This window comes from Mirounga angustirostris, unplaced genomic scaffold (assembly GCF_029215605.1).
Source record: "Mirounga angustirostris isolate CCGP_5_RB_7025 unplaced genomic scaffold, mMirAng1.0.hap1 SCAF_15, whole genome shotgun sequence".
Taxonomy (NCBI): domain Eukaryota; kingdom Metazoa; phylum Chordata; class Mammalia; order Carnivora; family Phocidae; genus Mirounga; species Mirounga angustirostris.
Genome location: NW_026991723.1, coordinates 91,090,162 through 91,099,819, shown reverse-complemented (window position 1 = coordinate 91,099,819; position 9,658 = coordinate 91,090,162). Strand labels below are relative to the sequence as shown.

General features: G+C 48.4%; 1 non-coding gene across 1 annotated transcript; it reads right to left on the bottom strand.

The window, feature by feature from the left end:
* Nucleotides 1–1,469: 1,469 nt before the first annotated feature.
* LOC123850392 (U6 spliceosomal RNA) lies at nt 1,470–1,573 on the bottom strand. The gene has a single exon (XR_006792328.1). It is a non-coding gene; the product is annotated as a U6 spliceosomal RNA (small nuclear RNA).
* Between the last annotated feature and the right edge of the window lie 8,085 nt (nt 1,574–9,658).

Here is a 9,658-nt window from a genome sequence, read left to right as displayed (position 1 = left end):
TGAGTTAGCGTTTGTATTAGGGGTGAAGCATAGGTTAAGGCCCAAGAATTTCTGCATCCTGTACTTCAAAAGTCGGTTGTTATGTGCATAGACATCTAGGATTGTTATGTCTTTGTGGTGAATTGACACTTTGATCTTTATGTCATGTCCCTCTTTATCCCTGGTAGTTTTCCTCGCTCTGGACCCTACTATGACATTAATGTGGCCACTCCAGATTCCTTGACTAGTATTTATGTATCAGTTTATCCTTTGATTTCTTAACCCACCTCTATCATATTTGAAGCTCATTATAGACAGCCTATTGTTGGGTCATGGATTTTAATCCATTTTGACAATTTATCTTTATTCTTTCGTGTGTTTAGACCATTTATGTTTTATTTTGTTGTGCAAAGAACACTTAACATGATATCTACCCTCTTAACAAACTTGTAAGTGTAAGGTCTATTATTACTGACTATAGGGAAGCCATTTGCATTTATTTTTTTGACAGATATTACAGCATTTTATTTTATTTTTATTTTTTTCTTCTAAATTTTTATTTAAATTCTACTTAGTTGACATATAGTGTAATATTGGCTGCAAGAGTAGAATTTAATGATTCATCACTTACATACAACACCCAGTGCTCATCACAAGTGTCCCCCTTAATCCCCACCCCCATCTATCCCCTCCCCCACCCACCTCCCTCCATCAACCCTCAGTTTCTTTTCTCTTTCTTTTCTCAGTTTCTCTTATGGTTTGTTTCTCTCTCTCTTTTTACCCCTTCCCATATGTTCATCTGTTTTGTTTCCTAAATTCTATGTATGAGTGAAATGATATGGTATTTGTCTTTCTCTGATTGACTTAATACACTTTAGCTCCATCCACGTCATTGCAAATGGCAAGATTTCACTCTTTATAATGGCTGAATAATATTCCATTGTGTGTGTGTACGTATACATATGATATACATACACACACACACACACACACACACCCCACATCTTCTTTATCCATTCATCAGTCCATGGACACTTGGGTTCTTGCCATAATTTGGCTATTGTTGATAATGTTGCTATGAACATTAGGGTGCATGTATCCCTTTGGGTCTGTATTTTTGTATCCTTTGGGTAAGTACCTAGTAGTGCAGTTGCTGGATCATAGGGTAGTTCTATTTTTAACTTTTTGAGGAACCTCTATACTGTTTTCCAGAGTGGCTGCACCAGTTTGCATTCCCACCGACAGTGCAAGAGGGTTTCCCCTTTCTCTGCATCCTTGCCAACACCTGGTATTTCTTATGTTGCTAATTTTAGCCATTCTGACAGGTGTGAGATGGTATCTCATCATGGATTTTATTTCTATTTCCCTGGTGATGAGTGATGTTGAGCATTTTTCATGTGTCTGTCAGCCATCTGTATGTCTTCTTTGGAAAAATGTCTATTCATGTCTTCTGCCCATTTTTAACTGGATTGTTTTTTGGGTGATTGAGTAAAAATATGGAATACTTCGCAAGTTTGTGTGTCATCCTTGAGCAGGGGCCATGCTAATCTTCTCTGTGTCATTCCAACTTTAGCATATGTCTGCTAAAACAAGCACTACATTTAATGTAATTATTGGCATGTCTGGATTTGTTCTACCGTTGTATTATTATTTTCTATTTGCCTTTTTTTAACCTACATTTGTCTTTTCCTGCCCTTAAAAAATTATCTGAAAACTTCTCAGTGCTCTGTTGTAACTTATCAGTTGGGTTTTTTGACTATGTGTTTTGTGCATGCACTTTTTTAGTGGATTGTGTGGGGCAAACAAGTATATCTCTAAGTTTACCTCATAATCTACGTCATGTCAATATTTTACCACTTCGGGTAGAACATAGATCCTCACCAGCATGTTCATCCCTTTCCCCGCTGCCTTTATGTTATAGTTGTCACAGGTATCAGGCCCAAATACACTGAAAATCCCACTAGACAATGCAATTTTTTTTGTTTCAACTATCATGCATATCTTTTAAAAATTAAAAGGAAAAAATCTGTGTATTTGCCTAGTTATTTATAATTTCTGTTGCTTTTCCATCATTCCCAACGTTCCAAATTTCCCTCTTGCTTCATGTCCCTCTTGCCTGAGAACTTCTCTAAAGCAGTTCTGCTGGTCACAGATTCTTTCTTTTCCTTCATCTGAGAAAGTCTTTATCCTTCTTGAAAGATATTTTTGCTGAATTGATAGCTTTTTCTTTCAGTGAATTAAAAAATGTTATTCCACTCCCTTCTGGCCTCCATAGTTTCCAATGAGAAATCTGCTGTAATTCTTTTTTCTCCTTCAATATTTTTTTGATAAGGGAGGTTCCTTTCTCACCGTTCTCAAGATTGCTCTCTTTGTGTTTAACAGTTGGCACTTAGACTATGATGTGTCTTGGTGTAGATTTCTTCAAGTTTAAACTGTTTGAGGTTCACTCAGCTTCTGGAATCCGTGGGCAGGTTTGTGTCTTTTGCCAAATTTGGGGAGTTTTCAGCCATCTTTCCTTTGACTAATTTTTATGCTCTGCCCCTCTGTTCTCTCCTTCTGGGAATCCAGCCAATGTCATGAATGTTAGATCTTCTGTTAGAATCTCATGGGCCCCTGAGACTCTGCTTCTTGTTTGCATTTTTCCCTCCTTTGGTCTACTTCCTCTCTGTTGTTCAGGATGGGTGATTTCATGTGTTCTATCTTCCAATTCATCATTCTTTCTTCTCTCCTCTGTATTCTGCTCTTGAGTCCGAGCCCATCCATTGAGTTTTTAAATTTCAGTTATTGTTTTTTTCAGTTCTGAAATTTCCACTTTGTTCTTTTTTATATCTTCTCTTTCTTTGCTGAGACTTTCTTTTTTTTTTTTTTACTTGTTTTGAGTGTGATCGCAACTACTCACCAAAGCCATTTAATGATGACTGCTTTAAAATCTTCGACACATCATTGGAAGACCTCTGTCTCATTTCAGTGTTAACATTTATTACTTGTCTTTTTTCATTCTCTTTGGGATCTGCCTGGCTCTAGGTATGACCACTGTTTTGTTGTTTGTTTGTTTGTTTTTTAATTGAAACCTAGACATTTGGGGTATTATATTATGAGGCTCTGGGTCTTATGTGAACCTGTTTTAGCTGGCTTCCTCTGACTTTGCTCCGGTAAGGGGATGAGATGAGAGGTACCATTTCATTGTTGCTGCCTAATGGAGAAACAAGTCCAGTCCCCACCTGAGGGAGCCGCTCCTTGTTAGTGCTGGTGGTCAGAGTTCCAGCTCCCCAGTGGGCTCCCACCAATGCCTCCCTGGCTAGAAGAGGTGGGAGTGCCTTGGTCCTCCTCCCCACATGGCCTCCACATACACTGCAGCAGTGAGGGGAGGGAGTCACCAGCCAGCAGGAATGAAATTCCTGGCCCCCTAATTGTCCTTCTCTGATATAAACCCAGCAAAGTGTGTGGAGGTGAGGTACCCCAGTACAGCCTGGTGAGGGAAGAAGTTTGCTCCCTAATTGGCCTTTTGCTGGCCGGGGCAGTGTGGTGCCACTATGGTTTTGGTGGTATTGAGCTGCAGAAGAATAGTTATTGTCTAAAAGTTTTCTGTCTTGTTAAGCTGTCCCTTTCCTGGTCCTTTGGCTCAAGGCAGCAGGCTTTTGTTGAGTTTTTGTGTCCATACCCACTGTTCATTTCCAGGTTGCTGGCTTTTCAACTACAATATAGGAGGCCAAAGGAAAACCTGGGGAACTCACCACCATCGCATTCCTTGGGTCCTGAGATCCACAGCAGCCTTCTTCTCTCTGCTTTTTTGGAGTCTTCTTATGTTTTATTTATAATGTTCAGGGTTCTTAGTTGTACTTAGCTGGAGGAATACAGAGAAGTATGTCTCTGCTCCATCTTCCCCAAAACAGAAGTCATTAAATTTGGTAAATACCACCAGTAGCCCTCCAAAAATGTTGCTGGTTCATCTTTTTTTTTTTTTTAAAGATTTTATTTATTTGACACAGAGACAGTCAGAGAGATAACACAAGCAGGGGGAGTGGGAGAGGGAGAAGCAGGCTTCCTGCAGAGCAAGGAGCCCGATGCAGGGCTTGATCCCAAGACCCTGGGATCATGACCTGAGCTGAAGGCAGACACTTAATCATCTGAGCCACCCAGGCACCCCTGGTTCATCTTGAACTAGGAAATGGTATACCCTGAGTCTGCTTTAGACTTAAGGACTTAACCAACATCCGGTGCCTGCCTATTGTAGTTAATCAGTGATGGATGGATGGATGGATGGATGGATGGATGGTTGATGGTTTGATGAACAGAATACAGGAAAGGCCATCAGGAGGCCAGTACACAGTCCAGACAAGACATCACAGCATCAGCATCAGCATCATCATTATGATGGCCATAATACAAATAACAATTACTGAGTTCTTCTACTTTGCCAGGTAAACATTTCTGCCACATGATCTCATTCAATCCACAAACGAGATATGTCCATTGAGAGAGGAGGAAAACATGGGCAGAGAGACATGGTACTGAGCTGAGATTCAAGACCAGAGACCCCTGGTTCATGGACCCAAGATGCCCCCACTGTTCTCTCCCACTCAGTTGCCCAACTGTGAGAAGGTGGTGTACTGTAACTTCCTGGGAAGACACACAGACACCTAGAGGACAGAGGGGACCCACCTTACAAGAAAACGCAGGCAAAGGGGATGTATGTCAGATGACCAAGCCAGAACGTCCTGCTGATGATCAGAGGTTTTCCTGCCCTGGGGAATGTTGGTTTAGCAAGTTTCAGAATCTCCTCCCTGAGATGGAAACCCAGGCTGTGCTGTATTTGTGTATTCAACAAATATCAATCAAGAGTTTGCTCTGTGCCGGGTGCTGAGGGTATACTGTAAGCAATGGGACAAATGCGATTTTTACTCCAGGGACATCACAGGGTCTGAAATCACCCTCCCCCACCCCAAGTCCACCCTGTTGAAAGCAGAGAGGCAGAACCACTCCCTGGTGCCCACCAGATGCCCTGCCCCACATTCAGTCCTTCAGTCCCGAAGATTCTATGAGTAGCAGTGAATATCAGTCGTGGGCATCCAGACCATGGGAAGGGGAGCAAGTTGGAGGCAATGTCCCTGGGGTTTGGGGGATGCTCAGCTCTGGCTCTAGCTTAGGGTCAGAAGAGAGAAAGCCCATGCCCCCAACTTAGCACACCCAGTCTGTGCATTTATGAGGTAGACTCATGCCATCTGTAGAAACTCAGCTGCCAACCAAGCCAGGCAGCTGGGTTTCCTGGGGGTCCTCAGGCCTGCCTGCAGCCCTCCTCTGACTCTGTTTCCCCAACTATTAATAAATAAGTGCATACATTCCTCCTTCTTTTTCTCTCTTTCCTCCTTCTTTCCTCTCTTCTCCTCCGTTCGGTGAAGTTGGGAGGCAGTGTTTCCCCTAATACCTGAGGCTCTGGAATCTTCATTTCATTTCCAGGGAGTGAGCATCTATCCTGTGCCAATCCCAGACTCACCATGTGTGTTGACATCTGGGTACCGAGGCCCAGCCTCGCACAGCAGCGCAGAACACCAGCCTGCCTTGTATGTGGCATTGCTAGCCAGCGCTGAGTCCCCATTCTGGCACTGGAGACTGGAGTGGGTCCGCCAAGTGCTGCCAGGATGGGAGGCTGGTCGCCGTGGTGATGTCACTCCACCAGCACTACCGTCCCGCCCTGGGGCCACTCAGACAGACCTGTATGCAAGTCCTCTTCACTGTCCTAGGACCCCCCACCCCACCCCCTGCAGCATGGGGAAGGGTTCTGGAAAGGATCTCTGCACACTGTCACATGCCACGTGGTCACCAAGAGGCTTGTGATGGTGGCTTGTTCCAAAGAGTCAGCGTAGAGCCAAGATTCACCGTCTCCGTCTACCTCGAGAGGCTCTAAACTTTCCCGACTTCCTTCTGCATAGACCTCATCACCGTTTTAACTACATAGGTGCTGCTACACTTACGGTTTGGGGTCTCTTTGGCCCGCTGGAGGGTATGTTCTGTAAGGGCAGGGCCCTCCTCCCGGCACGTTCTCCAGAATCCCCCCAGCTGGGTACAGCCCTGGAGACAGAGCGGCAGCTTGACCAACTGCCCTTTGCCGAACAGAAGGAAGGACAAATATTTTACGAGCACTGACTTTACTCCTGGTGCCATGACAGCAGTGGGTGTACCAGGAGGTGCTTCACAATGACTTACCAAGAGGTTAAGCTAATCAGCTGGAGAGTTGGGGTGACAGCTTCTGAGCATGTTTTTGTGCCAGAAAGTAAGGAGATTGCTCGAAAAGCAAAAGGGCGGGTTGTGTCCAGGGGTGTGGGAGCCCACCTGAAAGAGCCCTCATAGCTGGGCCGGTTTGAGGGGGAAAAAACATCATCCTGGATCATGATGCAGAGTGTAAGATAGATGTCCACGAGTCCGCGCTGATGGAAAGAAGCGACAGATAATGGGAGAGGCGAGAGAGCCGGTCCTCATAGGGGAGTCCCTGCTCCCAGTGCAGCCACGGGCCCCGTGCTCCCAAGGTGGGATCAGCCAACACCCATGGGCGTACCCACGAGGCCCTTGTGGCGCCCAGAGAGCGCATCGGGGGCTTGGCTCCCTCGGTGGGGCGGCACTCCACGCCAGAGGCAGGTCTCCATCCTTCTTCGAGTCTTTGCTGCGGGTGGCACGGCTGCCCTTCACGGCCCCGGGCGCAGGTGGGACCCCGAGGACGCGGGGCCCCTGGGTGAGCCGCAGGCCTGCAGCTCCCTCTGCAGTGTTGTCCCAGCCCTGCAAAGCTCTGGGGGTCACCTCGGTTATGCAGTGCGGCCACTCCTGCTCCACTCACTGACCCATATCTTTTTTTTTTTTTTAAGATTTTATTTATTTGACAGAGAGAGACACAGCGAGAGAGGGAACACAAGCAGGGGGAGTGGGAGAGGAAGAAGCAGGCTTCCCGCCGAGCAGGGAGCCCGATGCGGGGCTCGATCCCAGGACCTGGAATCATGACCTGAGCCGAAGGCAGACACTTAACGACTGAGCCACCCAGGCGCCCCCCTCTTTTTTTTTTTTTAATTTTATTTATTTGGCAGAGAGAAAGAGAGAGAGCGAGCACAAACAGACGGAGTAGCAGGCAGAGGGAGATGGAGAAGCAGGCTCCCCACTGAGCAGGGAGCCAGACGCAGGGCTCGACCCCAGGACCCCGGGATCATGACCTGAGCCCAAGGCAGTTGCTTAACCGACTGAGCCACCCAGGCGCCCCTGCTGACCCATATCTTGACCGGGGTCCCCCCACCCCCGGCCTCTGTGGACCCCCTGGTGTTGTGTGCAGAACTTCAGGAGCATGGACACGAGTCAGGGGAAGCTCATGGCTAAGCCCAGGGGTGTTGGCTGATCCTGGCTCCAGCATTACTGACTCACACTCCCTTTGCCCGCATTCCCCTGTCTGTGTGTAAGGCGGGTCACTAACAGCCCCCGGGCAGGGTGGGGGCCCAGGGGGTGGGATGCGGCAGTCCGGGGCCAGCGCAGGGCTGGGGGAGGGAAGTGCCAGCTGGGTGGGGTGCTGGGTTCCTGCGTGTAACGTGGTTCAGAGAGAGCAGCCAGGTGACAACAGGGACGGAGGCCCTGGAAGGAGATGCAGGTGTGCAGGTGTGCAGACCCTCCCCCACCTTCGCCGCCCCTCCCCCATACTGACTTTCTGCTTCATCCTAAGGCTTTTGGGAAGACGACTTCTCAAGAGCATGACACCCCATTTTCTCCCTCTGTATTTTATTTTATTTTGTTTATTTTGTAAAAGATTTTATTTATTTATTTGACACAGAGAGAGAGGCACAGCGAGAGCAGGAACACAAGCAGGAGGAGTGGGAGAGGGAGAAGCAGGCTTCTGCTGAGCAGGGAGCCCGATGCGGGGCTCGATCCCAGGACCCTGGGATCATGACCTGAGCTTAACGACTGAGCCACCCAGACGCCCCTCCCTCTGTATTTTAGAGAAGGTTCAGCTTGGCGTCACAGCCCTGTCCCTGAGAATGCAGAGGCACACTGGCGAGTGCAGATGGACTAGAACTTCTGGATGGACTTCTTCTCCTGCTTAAGGAAAGGGATGATCTACTCTTACGGCCAGGCTTAACATTGATTCAAAGAGCTCTACAAATCTTCCTAAAATGAGCCACTATACGGGCGCCCGGCTGGCTCAGTCAGTGGAGCAAGCAACTCTTGATCTTGGGGTTGTGAGTTCGAGCCCCACGTTGGGTGTAAAGATGACTTAAAAAAAATAAAATCTTTAAAAATATATATATAGGGCGCCTGGGTGGCTCAGTCGGTTAAGCGACTGCCTTCGGCTCAGGTCACGATCCTGGAGTCCCGGGATCGAGTCCCGCATCAGGCTCCCTGCTCGGCAGGGAGTCTGCTTCTCCCTCTGACCCTCCCCCCTCTCATGTGCTCTCTCTCATTCTCTCTCTCAAATAAATAAATGAAATCTTTAAAAAAATACATATATATATATATAAAATAAATAAAATGAGCAGCTATCACGACAAAAGCAGACACACACCAAGGGCCACCGCACCGACTTCATCCGCTCCTGGTGTCTCCCCTTCACCCCTTGACAAGGGCCCTGCGCGGAGCCCCGCCTGGCATCCACACCCCACGGGCTGAGAGCCACACTGGACAGATCAGTCCAAACACCGTTTGTGGAGCTCATGAAGCACCAGGCATGGACAGGGAGACTAATACAGCCACGGAGCCACAGCCCTTGGGAGCGACACAGAGCCAAAGAGCTGTGCCCACAGTGGGAGTGAGTCTGTGATGTGTGTGAGGGATAAAAAGAGTGGATATGGTCAGGCAGGCTCCCTGAGGAGGAGACCCCTGAGAGCCGGAGGGGACACAGGAAAGGTAAGTAGCAGGAGCCAGGGAAAGCCCGGCAGAGGAGAGGAGTGTTCCAAGCAGGAAGAACAAACAGCTTATGCAAAGGCCCTGTGGCAGGAAGGAGTTTGGTGAGTGTGAGGGCCAGGATGTGATTGGCTGGCGCGTGTGGGAGTTGCAGGCCAGGCTGGAGACTGCACAGCCTCGACAGGCGTGTTCCCTCCCACTGCTCTGTGGAAGCCGGAGGCTGCTGTGGTCTTACAGGAAAAAGGAAGGAGTGGACATACTGGAGTGATATTTAGGAAGTAGAACCCATAGGAGGTGGTGGCCAACTGGATGTGGGGAGTGAGGTGGTGGGAGTCAAGGGTATGACACCAGTTCCTAATTAGGGCATTTGGGAGATGGGGGTGCCTATGCCCAAGGCGAGGAGCCCCACGGGTCTGCCCTTCATTTGCCACCTCTCAGGACTCCCTCCCTCGCTGTCAGGCCCAAGTCCTCAGCTCATGCCTCCAGGCTGTGGCCAGGGCCCTTCTGTTCCATCTGGCTGTGCACCGTCTCGTTTACCCCCCAGAACCCTGACACGTAGCTTCCCTATCATTTCCCCTTCACAGTGGAGGAAACCAAAGCTCAGAGGGGTTTACCAACTAGCTGGAGGCCACATGACAAGACGGACAGTTAGGACTCAAGCCCAGATCCGTGTGACGCTGAAACGCATACCCTCCGATCGGTGCTGCTTGTCGACAGCCGACACCCACTATTCCCAACCCTCACTGACCTCCTCCCCAAGCACACACACATGCATGTGACAGAGAAGGACTCGTTTTCTGGTGTCCTGTTA